Source organism: Geotrypetes seraphini, chromosome 2 (genome assembly GCF_902459505.1).
Source record: "Geotrypetes seraphini chromosome 2, aGeoSer1.1, whole genome shotgun sequence".
Taxonomy (NCBI): domain Eukaryota; kingdom Metazoa; phylum Chordata; class Amphibia; order Gymnophiona; family Dermophiidae; genus Geotrypetes; species Geotrypetes seraphini.
Window position 1 is genome coordinate 452,322,278 of NC_047085.1, and position 13,564 is coordinate 452,335,841.

General features: G+C 41.5%; 1 protein-coding gene across 4 annotated transcripts in view; it reads right to left on the reverse strand.

Annotated features, from left to right (window-relative positions):
• PARD3 (par-3 family cell polarity regulator) overlaps window positions 1-13,564 on the reverse strand; it is a 1,241,096-nt gene that overhangs the window by 533,947 nt on the left and 693,585 nt on the right. The window lies entirely within an intron of this gene.

Consider the following 13,564-nt stretch of genomic DNA (forward strand, 5'->3'; position numbering starts at 1 on the left):
AAAGTAAATCAGAAAAACAAACTCCGAAAATAGTCCTGAAGAAATAGTAGTCTCTGGAGAGGCCTGCCATTAAACCCAGTCAAGACTTTGTAACAGATGGGGAAAGCCGCTTTTATAAGATTCTTGTCTGCACAAGTAGTGCAATACACTCATGAACACTTCCACTCCATGCGAGCTCGGCATCATGGCAAAAATGTTGACAGTAGGCCCTTCTTCGACAGCACCTCAGCATGAGCACTGGAACAGGCCAATAGGCAGAGCTATGGGTCAGCAGTACAGAAAGAGTAGCAATCTCATCATTGTCATCTCTCCTATTACACTGGACTGCAGAGGAGACTCAGGGACATCCGCTTCCATCAAGACTATGTTACAAATATCTTCGTTACCATTTACACCTGCTCTGAGTCACACATAAAAGTTAGCTAACTGCTGGTTTAAACCTGGGTTTTGAAAGATTAAGGGGCAATTGTGTTTTCCTCTCCATAGTTCTCCTTTTCTTGTACTGTAATAGATTTTTACTAGGTGTTTTGACTGAATGCGATTTTCTTGCAGATGATTTGGGCATGATGGCCTTTTTGTTTGAACTCAGTTTATTTCTTTCCTTTGAAATAGAAAAAAATATGGTGGTATCACATTGACTGTGTATAATGGACTTTTTTTTAAATGTATGTGAAGGATGGAAACTGAAGCTGTGAAAGTAGTTGTACTTGTCATAACTGATTTAGGAAAGATTTATACCATAAACACAAAGCAAAGAAAAGCTTTTTATAAAATCCTTACTAGGAAACACTGTTCTAAATAAAACCCAAATTACAGAAGAATTTGACTTTAGAATTCTGCTTGGTATCATGGCACAGGAGTCAAAGAGAGATGTGAAGAATAGTATTAATACACTACATGACATCCATTCAAATTAAGCAGCATTTTTCACACAAGAGTAAATGGAGAAAAAAAAATCAAAATGAACAAAAATTCCTCCAATAATTAAGTAATGGAAAGGTATGAAAAGTCACAAAAAAAAGTGTATATCTCAAAATATAAAGCCGTATAACTCAGTGTAAATGACCATACAATCTAAGAACCCACCTACTTCCTACATAGACTGATTAGTAGGTTATATTGGGTTGGCATAACAACACCTCATATGAGTAAAAGCTAAATGCAGTCTCTCAAGTGAATAGCAAGCATAAATAAGGTTCCATTCCAATCTGTGCAAGATATTGATCACATCAACGATGGCCAGCATTTCACTTTCAAAGCTGCCTCAAGGTGTGAACACTTTGTATAAATCCAAAAGCGCTGGTTGAGCTGCTGCTTCTGCACCCAGAGGTTGTGAGATCAAATCCCAGTGCTGTGCCTTGTGACCCTGGGCAAGTCACTTAATCCTCCAGTGCCCACCGCTTTGAATGTCAGCTTTGAAATGCCAAGTCCCCATTCCCTTTCTTGAAAAACCATTTATATACTTACTGATTTACATATTGGTCCAAACAAGTCTCTATCATACCTGCAAGTAATGTCAAAAGCTGTACTCATTGCTGGTACCCTGCAAGTGATGTCAAAAGCTGTCTCACATACATGGAGATAGCATTCAATGACAGAAAAGAAAAAAATATCACAATGTCATTTCCTAGATGCGTGAGGTGGGATCAACTGGTCTGTCAATGAAAAATCAGTAGAATTGGTTCCATTCCAATCTGAGATTCAAACTATTCAAACTGATTAGGGCCACTTTGCATGGAGTCACTACTTTAGTACTACAAAGAAGAATATATTCCCAGGGGACTATACATTGTGAAACCATCCACTCTTTTTGGAAGATAAAGACTTTCTCACTAAGTGGGCTTCTATTTTAAACAAATGCTCTCTAGATCTCATGGAGCTTATCATTGAGAAAGCTACAGAAGAATCAGAGTCCATTCAATTTGAATTAGATACGAAATTAGGAGAATTAGGAGGAATAAGCACCATCAAATCTTCAGAATTTGATAGACAATTTGCAGAAACTCAGAAGAAAATTGAATCCTTCAAACTGAACCTTCAAAAATGTAAGATCAAGTTCAGAAGGGATGAAACCGATTACACTAAAGGGTCCACTGACCCCTGGTTGGTGAACCCTAAAAAAAACTACCCATGTGGATTTTGAACACTTGGATCCATCAGATGGAGGTTCCTTTTCTAATTCTGAAGAAGATTTTTTAGACAGAGAGAATACCTCCAATTGCAAAGGCCAGGGAAAATCAAGGACCAGGTACAAACAGAGACACCAGATCACAGAGAGACAAATGATCAGGAGCCAACAAGAACTATCCTTCCCATCACCTCTGAAGTACATCAGAAGATGTTTGAGGCTGCCTTTGAATACCAAGAACCTCTCATTTGGAACAAATTGCCAACCTACTTAAGACAACCCACCACCTACCTTGACGTCCGGAAGAAACTTAAGACATATCTTTTTTCACTGTAGCCACTCTCTTATCCTTCACCTCCCTTTTCTAATCACCACTTCTTCCTTCAAACAATGTAACTTCAAGAACTTGATCTAAATCTTATTGTAAATCGCATAGATTACTTGCAGAACATTACGGTATATAAGACATTGTAATGTATTGTAAGTAGTGATCAACTTATCAAGATATGAATTAACTTCAAAGATATCGGTCCTATCTAAAAGACTTACCTTTGTTCCATCCCTCTTCTATTGTTGATGAATAGTAATCCAGACCTGCTCCCGCTGGACATCACCAGTGGCCATATCAATAATACAATTTGAAGTGTATATCGCGTATGACATAACAATGATACAATTTATCTAAAGAAATATTGTGTCTTAAAAGCATTGAGTTCCAATTGATCGATCCAAATGCCCTTGATGTATAAATGAGAGAAGGGGTACAGGATAGACAGTTTATGGAAGGGGCATAGAAAAAGGGAAAATGCCATATTAAAGAGAGAAAGGGCAGACAGTGAATGGGAAGGAGCAAAGAGAGAGGGTGGACAGTGGATAGGAAGGGGCAGAGAGAGAGGGTGGACAGTGGATGGAAGAAGAAGATAGATGCTGTATGAAAAGAGAATGAAGATGATTAAAGCTGAAACAACAAAAGGTAGGATACTATTGAAACAGGAGATTCAATACAGCTACAATACTATTTTATTCTAAAGCAACAAGCACAATCTCCACACATCCACCCCTAGCAGGGAGAGAGATGCCCATTCTCTCCCACCGTGCTTACACAACTTTCAGATACCCACCCCTGGCAGTGGGAGAGATGCCAAATCTATCCCATCACACTTGCACAACCTTCAGACACCCACCCACCCCTGGCAGCAGGAGAGATGCCCAATCTCTCCTGCCATGCTTTCACAATCTCCTGACTCTACACTTCCCGTCATCATTCAAACCCCCTCCCCCGACAACTGCCCCTGTGACCCTGATGCCTCCCTCCCCCACCCCCACCCCTCCCTAGCTTATTCAGGAAGTCCAGCTGGAAGAACACCTACAGTCCAGCTGGCAGGCCAGCCTCTTACAAAATGGCAGGCCTTTCCCTTCCTAGTATATCCTGGGTGGCGCTAGGGAAGGGCCTAGGATTTGATTGGCCTAAATTGCTTAGGCTGAGAACCAAAGAAGCCTTGTTCAAATCCCGCTGCTACTCCTTGTGAACTTCTATAAGTCACTTAATCATCTATTGCCTCAAGTAGAAACTTAGGAATCCTTTAACTAAACTGCAGTAAGCATTTACCATAGCTTAAAAGCACTCAGGCATACTGCGGTGAGTTTGAGATCTGTATACCAAAACAATTTTGCAATTTTTTTTAGGAGAAGGAGTGACTGGAGGCAGAACGTATCTTCCAGTATCACCTTGACACGATGTCCTCGTTTGGATTCCGTGAATCTGTACTCTCCTAGTTTGCGTCCTACCTTTCCCAATGTATCTTTAGTGTATGTGTTGGTGGGTCCTCTTCTGCTGCTACCCCGCTAGCGGTTGGCGTACTCCAGGGTTCAGTCTTAGGACCTCTCTACACCTCTTCCCTCGGTGCCCTGATCTCCTCCCATGACTTCCAGTATCACCTATATGCTGATGACTCCCAGATCTACCTCTCTACACCTGAATTTCAACTAAAGTCCAAGATAAAGTCTCTGCTTGTTTGGCTGACATTGCTGCCTGGATGTCCTGCCGTCATCTGAAACTAAATATGTCCAAGACTGAGCTGCTCCTCTTTCCTCCTAAATCCTCTGCTCCTCTTCCTCTTTTCTCCATCTCAGTAAATAATACTGTCATTGTTCCAGTCTCCTCTGCTCGCAATCTTGGAGTTAGGTTGTGGTAGCCGCCCTACCACTGCCTAACTTAGTTGGATTAATTGGGTTTAAGTGGCATGATAATTGGTTGCACCATTAAAACCCAATTAAACCCTCATTACAAAAAATAAATAGCTGCTGCTATGTGGCCTCCAGGACCAGCACTTAGGTCCTGGCAGCTAGCAGCGCTTAGTGACACTGAAGCCTGAAGTGGCTTTGTTTAGGGGCGGCACCGGCTTTAGTGTCACTATGTGCCGCTGACCATGAGTCAGGAAGAACCCTGGGTGCCAGAAATGTAGGTCTGTTAAATCCTGGCCTACATCTAGGGTCCTTGGGAGCCGTGATTCTGTAAGCAACGCCCGTTAGTGATAATACACGGCAGGCACCCATTTTGCATGTACAGACGCCACTTACAGAATCAGGGCCCTACTGCCTACAAAATAGGAGGCAATAAGGAAAAACATGGCAGTTGTAGTGGGAAAAAAAACAATTCATCATCGTCTTTTTCTAGCAGCCAGACACACTAAATGAAGGCTGGAAATCTACATACTGTAGATCAGCAGAAGGCCCTTTCCTTTGTATCTCCAAAAATCAGCTGAAGGAATCGCATTTCTGTTAGGAAGGCTAAGAGTACTCCGTCACACCATAAACAAAGAAACAATCATCACCTGACCTATATAACCTCAGCTATTATTACAACCGAATAATTTAGATAGGCTCTTTTAAGCTATAGGACAGTCAGTGCTGAAAGCAGCAGCTCTGAAGAGCTTAAGTTTAAGACATCAATGACTATATTTCCCATCCTGGTATTCTAATCTAATCTAATCTTCGATTTATATACTGGGTCATCTCCCGACAGAGCTCGACTCGGTTTACAAGTAATTAAAGACAGCAAAAAAGCAAACAAGAACTTAGGAGAAAGTAAGTATTGTAGGGCAATCAATTTGTTTAATCTTTAGGTAAACTGTTCAATTATTGTGTAAATAATAAGGTTTTTAGGACTTTATGAAATTGTTGCAACTGACCTAGAAATCTTACAGAATCAGGAAGCCCATTCCACATTTCTACCAATTTATAAGCGAAAGATTGACTGAGTTTCCTGGCCGATTTAATTCCTCTGAAGGAAGGGAAAAGTAATTTGTATCTCTGTGTATTCCTCGAATGACAAGATCCAAGGGTATTCCAGTATAAAGGGACCAAAGGACCAAATATTCCATAGAGAAGCTTAAAAATGATGCAGGCACATTTAAAGTGGTTCCTAAAACGGATTGGGAGCCAATAAAGCTTTCTCAACAGAGGGGAGACATGATCGTTCTTTCTCTTCCCAAAGATGAGTTTAGCTGCCGTATTCTGTATTAACTGAAGTCTTCTCAAACTCCCCTGTTTGATACCTAAATATACAGAATTACAATAATCTAATAAATTGCAGGTTTATGTCAACAAAAGCATTGTGAATGGAATATCTAGGACAGGTTCCTAAGTAGACAGCTCTTTAGCATAAAAATATTTTGCAAGCTGTCAGAAGGCCGTTAAAAAGAGGGGGGGGGGGGGGAGAGATAGGTAGAAGAACCAGTCAGAAGCTAAAGAAAGAAAACACTAGGCAGCACAGTCTTCATACAACTCCCCGGTACAATTAGTGCTATTCAGAATCCTAGCAGGGTAAAGAAATGCCTTCTTTTAAAAGCTGTGAAGAGAAATCTGTTTCAAGGGCTACAAAGCATTCTTAACTACAGTCTGCACAACAGGGGCTTTGAAGTCAACCCAATGGACTAACATCTTATGACATTTGGGTACCGGCTTAATGCCAAAGACACAGAGGGGTAGAGATCTGAACAACTCTCTGCATTCCAAACAGATGAATGAGGCCACTATCGAAGGAGGTCATACAGTCTGCAAAAAAAATATTATTTCTGTTTGAAGCCATCATCTGTTTAATATAAATGAGATATTTAATGAAGCTCTGAATTGTTGACTTATCTTCCCTAGTTTGATAAGCACTGGGGAGATTTACCGCATTGAAGGGTCAACACAATTACAATTGGAGGCACGTCAAACTGCAGGAGAATAATAAACCTGCAGTGCAAGTGAATTAGACTCCATAAGCTTTAAATTGTGAAATAAGGATTTGTTTTATTAGTTTAAAAAAAAAAAATGCTGATTAGAAATGGCAGCTCAAGTGAAACAAATGAAAAAAGTGAATGCCATAAAAAAGAGCGGGGAAAAAACCCCCAGTCCTTAAAAGTTAAAAGTAAGGGACACTGAAAAGTTTCAGTAAATATGGAAAAATTTCACAGCCTAGCATTATGTCCTTATACATCTACTCGGGTAGATTTAGGGCTCCTTTTACGAAGGTGCGTTAGTGTTTTTATCGCATGCACAGGATTAGTGTGCAAAATCTACCGCCTGCTCAAAAGGAGGCGTTAGCAGCCAGCGCGCGTGCTATTCCACGTATTAAGTCCCTAGTGCACCTTCATAAAAGGAGCCCTTAAAGATGAGCTACCTTCTTGTGCTTAATTTCTTAAAAAATACTGAAGTTCGTTCAATTCGACGAGCAGGTGATGAATAGAAATTTGACACAATGAACAGAATAAAATGCCTGAAACGTATCTCGGCTTATCAAATTTGTATAGCAAAATTTCCAACTCTAGATCGAAATGCCAAAGGAAATAGCCCTGTGATTGACAAAGTAGGCTGACATAACCAAACCAAACCAAACGCCACAGCATTCATCCTGATCTAGACTATGACCTTGAAACTGATGTTTAAATAAAGTGCAGACAACTGAGAGGTGAAAGAATAATGTCAAATAGATAAATGCATTTTTTATGAGCAATGAAAGGGATGACATTTTATATGAGGGGGTGCTGAGAAGTTCTCAGCCCAACCAAGAAGAGAATGATCTGAAAACAGAGAATTTCATTTCTGCAAATTGACCTTTAATGAAATAAGATAATACTCTTTTCAGCTACAGTGGCAAAATAACGCTCAGAATTTAGGAAGTTGGTTGGTTGGGCTGAGAACTTCACAGCACCCCCTCATACATTGTAAATTTAGAAATTCTGCCTCCCGGAATAGAATCTTTAAATCTTCATGATACTTTCAATACAAAAAAAATGCTTTTTATTGTTGTTACTCAGCATTTAGAAATAGTCAAAAAGATGCTTTTAAATTCTGAATATTCATTCCATTCAGAATCTGACAAAAATGTTAGTATCTATAATGCGATATAAATTTTAAGAAACTATATATTTCAAGAACTGCATGGTGAAGGGTATAAAAAGCAAATATAAAAAGTAAAAATAAGAAGATTTTGGGCCGATGATTGGAGTGGGAGCAGTAAGACTACGCTGACCATTTCAGTTTCTGATTCAACAGTTGTGCGTAGGCTCCGATTCTGAGGCCGATAATATAAAGCCTGGAGACTTTAGGGCTATTAATAACTAATGTGTACTGTTTAAAATAAGTGGTACTATATATTTTGTGATTCAGTTTCTATATACACACCAGAATAAAAAAAGAATTATTCTGTAGGATAGTCAAACTGGAAAACTTGCGAAAATTCACAGAGCCAGTCAAGAAGCGCCGAGCAGGAGCACCAAAGTGCACTCCTGCTCAGTGCCGCTCAGCGGCTGAAAAAGCCATAACTCGGGGAGCCACGGCAGTAACCGTCCAACCAGGTTAGCAGCAGAGCAGGAGCGTGGAAAGCTCGCACCTGCCCACTGCACTTCTGGACCACCAGGGATTCCAGTGGCAGAGGAGGTTGGACAGAAGGACGGACAGATGGAGAGGGCGGGACAGGGTGGAAAGCCTGGGAGGGAAGGGGGTTTTGAGCAGTGCCTGGCAGGGAGGGGGCTGGGTGTAGAGCCTGACGGAGGAGGGGGCACTATACACGCGCATAAGTCTTTTTTTCTTTAAAACTAGTTTAAAAAAAGGGATGCATCTTATACGCCACTGTGTCCTATACGCCGGCAAATACAGTATTTATTTATTCAATTTTCTATACCATTCTCCCAGGGAAGCTCACAACGGTTTACATTAATTTATTGAGGTACTGAAGCATTTTCCCTGGGCTCACAATCTATCTAATGTATCTGGGGTAATAGGGGGATTAAGTGACTTTCATAGGGTCACAAGGAGCAGCATGGCTTCAAACCCACAACCTCAGGGTGCTGAGGCTATGGCTATGGCTTTAACCACTATGCCACACTCTCCCCAGGCTCCGTTGGTAGCATGTAATACAATTCTAGGTTGATCTGTTGTTAATTTCCTAAAGTCATGATCATATTTAGCACAGGTTAACATAAGTTTTAACTCAATGACCACGGATTAAATATATCATGAAAATAGAGCCACAGGTTCAGCCCTATATGTGATTTACCTATCATATTGGCAGACATAAGAACATAAGAAGTTGCCTCCGCTGAGGCAGATCAGAGGTCCATCTCGCTCCCGCGGTGGCCCATCAGGCCTATTGCCTGAGCAGTGGTCCCTGACTATCCCTATGACCTACCTCTACTCCTATCTATACCCCTCAATTCCTTTATCCTCTAGGAACCTATCCAAACCTTCTTTGAAGCCTTGTAACGTGCTCCGGCCTATCACAGCTTCCGGAAGCGCATTCCATGTATCCACCACCCTCTGGGTGAAAAAGAACTTCCTGGCGTTTGTTCTAAACCTGTCCCCTTTTAATTTCTCCGAGTGCCCCCTTGTACTTGTGGTTCCCCATAATCTGAAAAATCTGTCCCTGTCTACCTTTTCTATACCCTTCAGGATCTTGAAGGTTTCTATCATGTCTCCTCTAAGTCTCCACTCTTCCAGGGAGAACAGCCCCAGCTTTTTCAGTCTGTCAGTATATGAGAGGTTTTCCATACCCTTTATCAGTTTAGTTGCTCTTCTCTGGACTCCCTCAAGTACCGCCATGTCCTTCTTGAGGTACGGCGACCAGTACTGGACACAGTATTCCAGATGCGGGCGCACCATTGCACGATACAGCGGCAGGATGACTTCCTTCGTCCTGGTCGTGATACCCTTCTTAATGATACCCAACATTTTGTTTGCTTTCCTTGAGGCTGTGGTGCACTGTGCCGACGCCTTCAATGTTGTGTCTACCATCACTCCCAGGTCTCTTTCAAGGTCACTTACCACTAGCTATATCTATTTTGTAGATTGATGGAGGTCTTCCAGATCACAAGAGCTGAACATTTCATAAAAACTATGAGGTACATAATCAAAATGGAAATATGTCTAAAAACCTGCATATATGGGCACTTGGACGATCAAAAAGACAGATCATCCAAGTATCGATAATCGCACAGAGTTTTAGATGTATCTAAAACCAGCTTAGGCCTTTTCACTGCCTCTGTGCAACCAGAGTGAAAAGGGGTGTTTAGGGAAGAATGGGTAGGGTGGGAGGTGGGCGGGATATGGCCCAACCTAGACTTAGTCATCTGGCAGCCAAAATTGAAAGTTTGACAAGGTTGCCTGTACAGAACTTATACGATTTGACTTAGACCAAGTCAAAACAGGCATATGTTCTGGATCAGGCAGCTGAGCTGATTGCGGCTCAGCGGCCCAAGCAACCTGTCCCCCTTGCCTCAGTAATGATCATGGCAGGAGGGATGCCCAGTCCTCCTGTCTGGCACCCGCCATGACCCCCCCCTCCAAATAATCACGGCAGAAGAAATGTCCAATCTCTCCTGCCCGGCACTCGCCACAACACCGCCCCCCCCCCCTCCAAATGATCACAGTGGGAGAGATACCCAATCTCTCGTGCCTGGTACCCACCACAAACTGCTTCCCCCCCCCCCCCCCCCCCCCCCCCGAATGATCCCGGCATGAGAGATTTCCAATCTCTCCTGCCAGAACCTGCCGCGACCCCCCCAAAATAATCATTGGCAGGAGAAATGCCCAAACTCTCCTACCCAGCACTCACCGTGACCTCCGATAGTTCTCCAGCAGGAAAGATACCCACTCTCTCTTGCTGGACACCCACCCCCTCCAAAAGTTTGTCTCGACCTTTGCCGGGGGGGGGGGGTAAGTTTCCATGAACCAACAAACGCCGGTTAGAGAATTGTGCTTTTAGGCGAAGGACTTTCCACACCTAAAAGGTCTCGTTTTGGGTATTTGGAACTTAGGCAATTTTTGTTTTTAGAGAATAGTGGCGGTCTGGGTGATTAAATCCTGATCGTACAGGTAGGCCATTCTCGAAAAAAGCCACATTTTGGACAGTTTTTTTCGAGAATAGACATTTCCCTGCTGCCTACTTTCGGCACCTAGGGCCTTAGGCCAAAAAGGGACTTAGATTTTTTTTTAATTATGCCCCTCCACACATAAACACAATGCTAGGAATACTTGCACACCCTTCTAAGGGTCTATTATTAAGCTGCATTGAGGCTCATTAAATGCCACTAATGTAAGTTAATCTACATATAAAAAATATATTTTATATGCCAAATAAGCTGCAAGCATATGCATGCACATATATTACCTGGTGGAACATGGTTTGCATAACTGTCAAATATGAGCGGGTAGCTGCAGAAAAATCTAATGCAATCTTTTCCTTTATTAAAACATGGGAACTACTTGATTCCTGTAGTAAAACGCCTGAATAAGTTTTGGCTAATATAATTGAGCACATTCACCTTTTCTTAGCTCTAGTGTACATCCACACTGCAATGTTACTACTGTCATTATAATTAACTTTTCTGTTTTCTTTATTTTCTGCACATACTATAGCATACTGATAGTATTCCCTTTGTAAAATTGAATATATGCATGGTTTACTTTATTGTTATAACCAATAAAAACAATTAAACAAAAAAAAAAAATGAATGTGTGGGAAAATATGTGGTCTGAGTCTTAGAGATGCTTATAACCATGCACTGGGGCATAGCGGTCTGAGGGGCTTCCAGATTCAATTATCTTAGAGAGTCAGTAATAATCTCCAATAAGGCTGTTGACTTGAAAAGGCGCCATAGTGCCATTTTCATTTCCCATATCTTTTGCATTCAGATGACTTCTGAGATCCAAGAAGAGCGTTAGATCCCGATGAAGGAGAGAGAGTCCTCCGAAATGGAACTCTGTTGAGCATATTGTTTACTGGCACGCTATTCAATTGACTATCTAAAGATAAGTACTTTATATTATCTATTTTTTGATAAATGCTGAACTGAAATACCCCATATGAATGGGACAGTGTTGTAGACTTTGTGGAATATACTTTTTGATTTTTACACATCGCTATCACATATTTTGATTTGAAGCACTTATACCGTGAGGTCCAGGGATGTTTCACAATAAATTACCCTTTTGGGTGAATGATTATTAACAACTCTTTTCTCACAGGGGTTCTTGTGCAGAGTTGTGAAAACTGAGGACCTTCGGTATCTACACTTTGTTTATTAATAGATTATGCAAAGTGTTTAGCTGAATAAGAGTATTCTATCTCCCTTTTGATATTGAAATAATTTTTACTTTGACTTGAAAAGACAGCATACTGACGGGTCCTCTCTCTGGTTAAGGACTACCATCACCTCCTGAATGGAGGCTCCTTCCTGAGACCCTGAATCCCCTAAAAGGGAAGTTTCATTCTGTGACAGTAAAGGCATAGATTCTGATCCCCAGATTGCCCAATCCTTTTAATCCCTGAATAGGAACCCTCTCGGGGGGCGTGCGCTCTGAGAGGATGAATCCCCTTGTGCAGCCTCCAGAGCGCCCTCAAATGGCCTGCAGGATCCCAACAGCTCACATAAGCTTTCCATATAAGACATACAAATTCTGGAGTAAAACCCTGAGTAAAAGGACCAAAGGACTCCTTCAAGGATTCCGTAGATATCCTCTTGGGCTCCACAGTGTCCACACATTTGCGTTTTGCCAAGTCGCCATCAGATTTCCTCCTATGAAAATGAGCCAGCTGCAAAATTCCAACCCTAGAATTACTAGGAGAGGCTAAACCACTGGTTCCCACCCTTCCTCTCTCATGTGTTCCATGGCATGCGGTGCACAGATGTTCCTCGGCTGGTTCTCCAGCGCACACCTGGTATGAGACAGGGATAAAAGGATTTGAGAAGTCCACTGCACATGATGAAAATCCAAATCAAAGTATTTTGAGACAGAAAGAGGCTTTTATTTTCAAATCGTGAAATCCAAAATGGCCACCATGGCAGCATTTTGGCTTAAGAAAAAAAAAATGGCCCAGGGAGCTATACTAAAATTCAAAAAAATTGCCAAAACAGTTTTTTGGGAGGTGGAAGACCCTCTAGCTAGTCCCAGAAACCAGAAACCTTACACTTGGACCCCCTCCCCTGATTTTCCCACTAAAAGTTAGGCGCCCATGCGAGCGCTTAAGCACGCTAAAGAGCAGCGATTCTGTAAGAAGGCACCTAACACATAGCCACGCCCATACCTAACATGCATAGCGCCTGTTTTTTTGAAGGCCGCCTACATTTTTAGAGGCGCCTTGTTACAGAATAACGCTTTCTTGATAGGCGCCTATGTTTCAATCAGTGCTGATTAAAAACCCTAATTGAGCTTGTTATTCAATTTAGATAGGCGCCTATCTAGGTAGGCGCCTCCAAAATAGGTGCCTAACTTTAGGTGCTGGTTACAGAATTTGGGCCTTAATCTCTTAACTCTCATCTCCTAATTCAAAAGAAGGCTTCTACAAACAAAATAGTTTTTTTTACAGTTTTTAAAATTTCCATATATCAGTAGCCAATCTCAACTGTCCAAAATCTCAACTGTCCAAAAAGGTTATTCCACAATGTCACTCCTGCGACTGAAATTGCCATATTTTATCTGCTGTATCCCATCATTTCCTACAGAATAACCGTGGGGCTTGAACCCATAGCCCCATGGCACAATTCTGGTCTGGCTCACATTATCAGGATTTTTCTGAGAAGTCAAAAATCAAAAGCTAACTGGTACCAGTAGTGAGTCCTATTCACCCACCCTTAGATCTTGAGACAACACCAAGTCCTACCTGCACAGGAGTTAATTATACCTCTAACTTTGCTAGATTTTTATGATTCCTATAAATCAAAGAATAGTCTTTTTCCTATCCTCAAAATATTAAAAAAAAACAACCTAATAAGACCAAGCAAGAATATGAGCCGTCATTTTACATGCTGATGCTAGATGAACTACTGTCCTTATTACAAGATCCACAGTATGATTCCTTAAATTAAGGAAACCTGATCAGGGAAATATTCACATATCTATTATGTGATTACCACCCAGATCAGGTATCCTCAAATCTCTTATAATCAATAG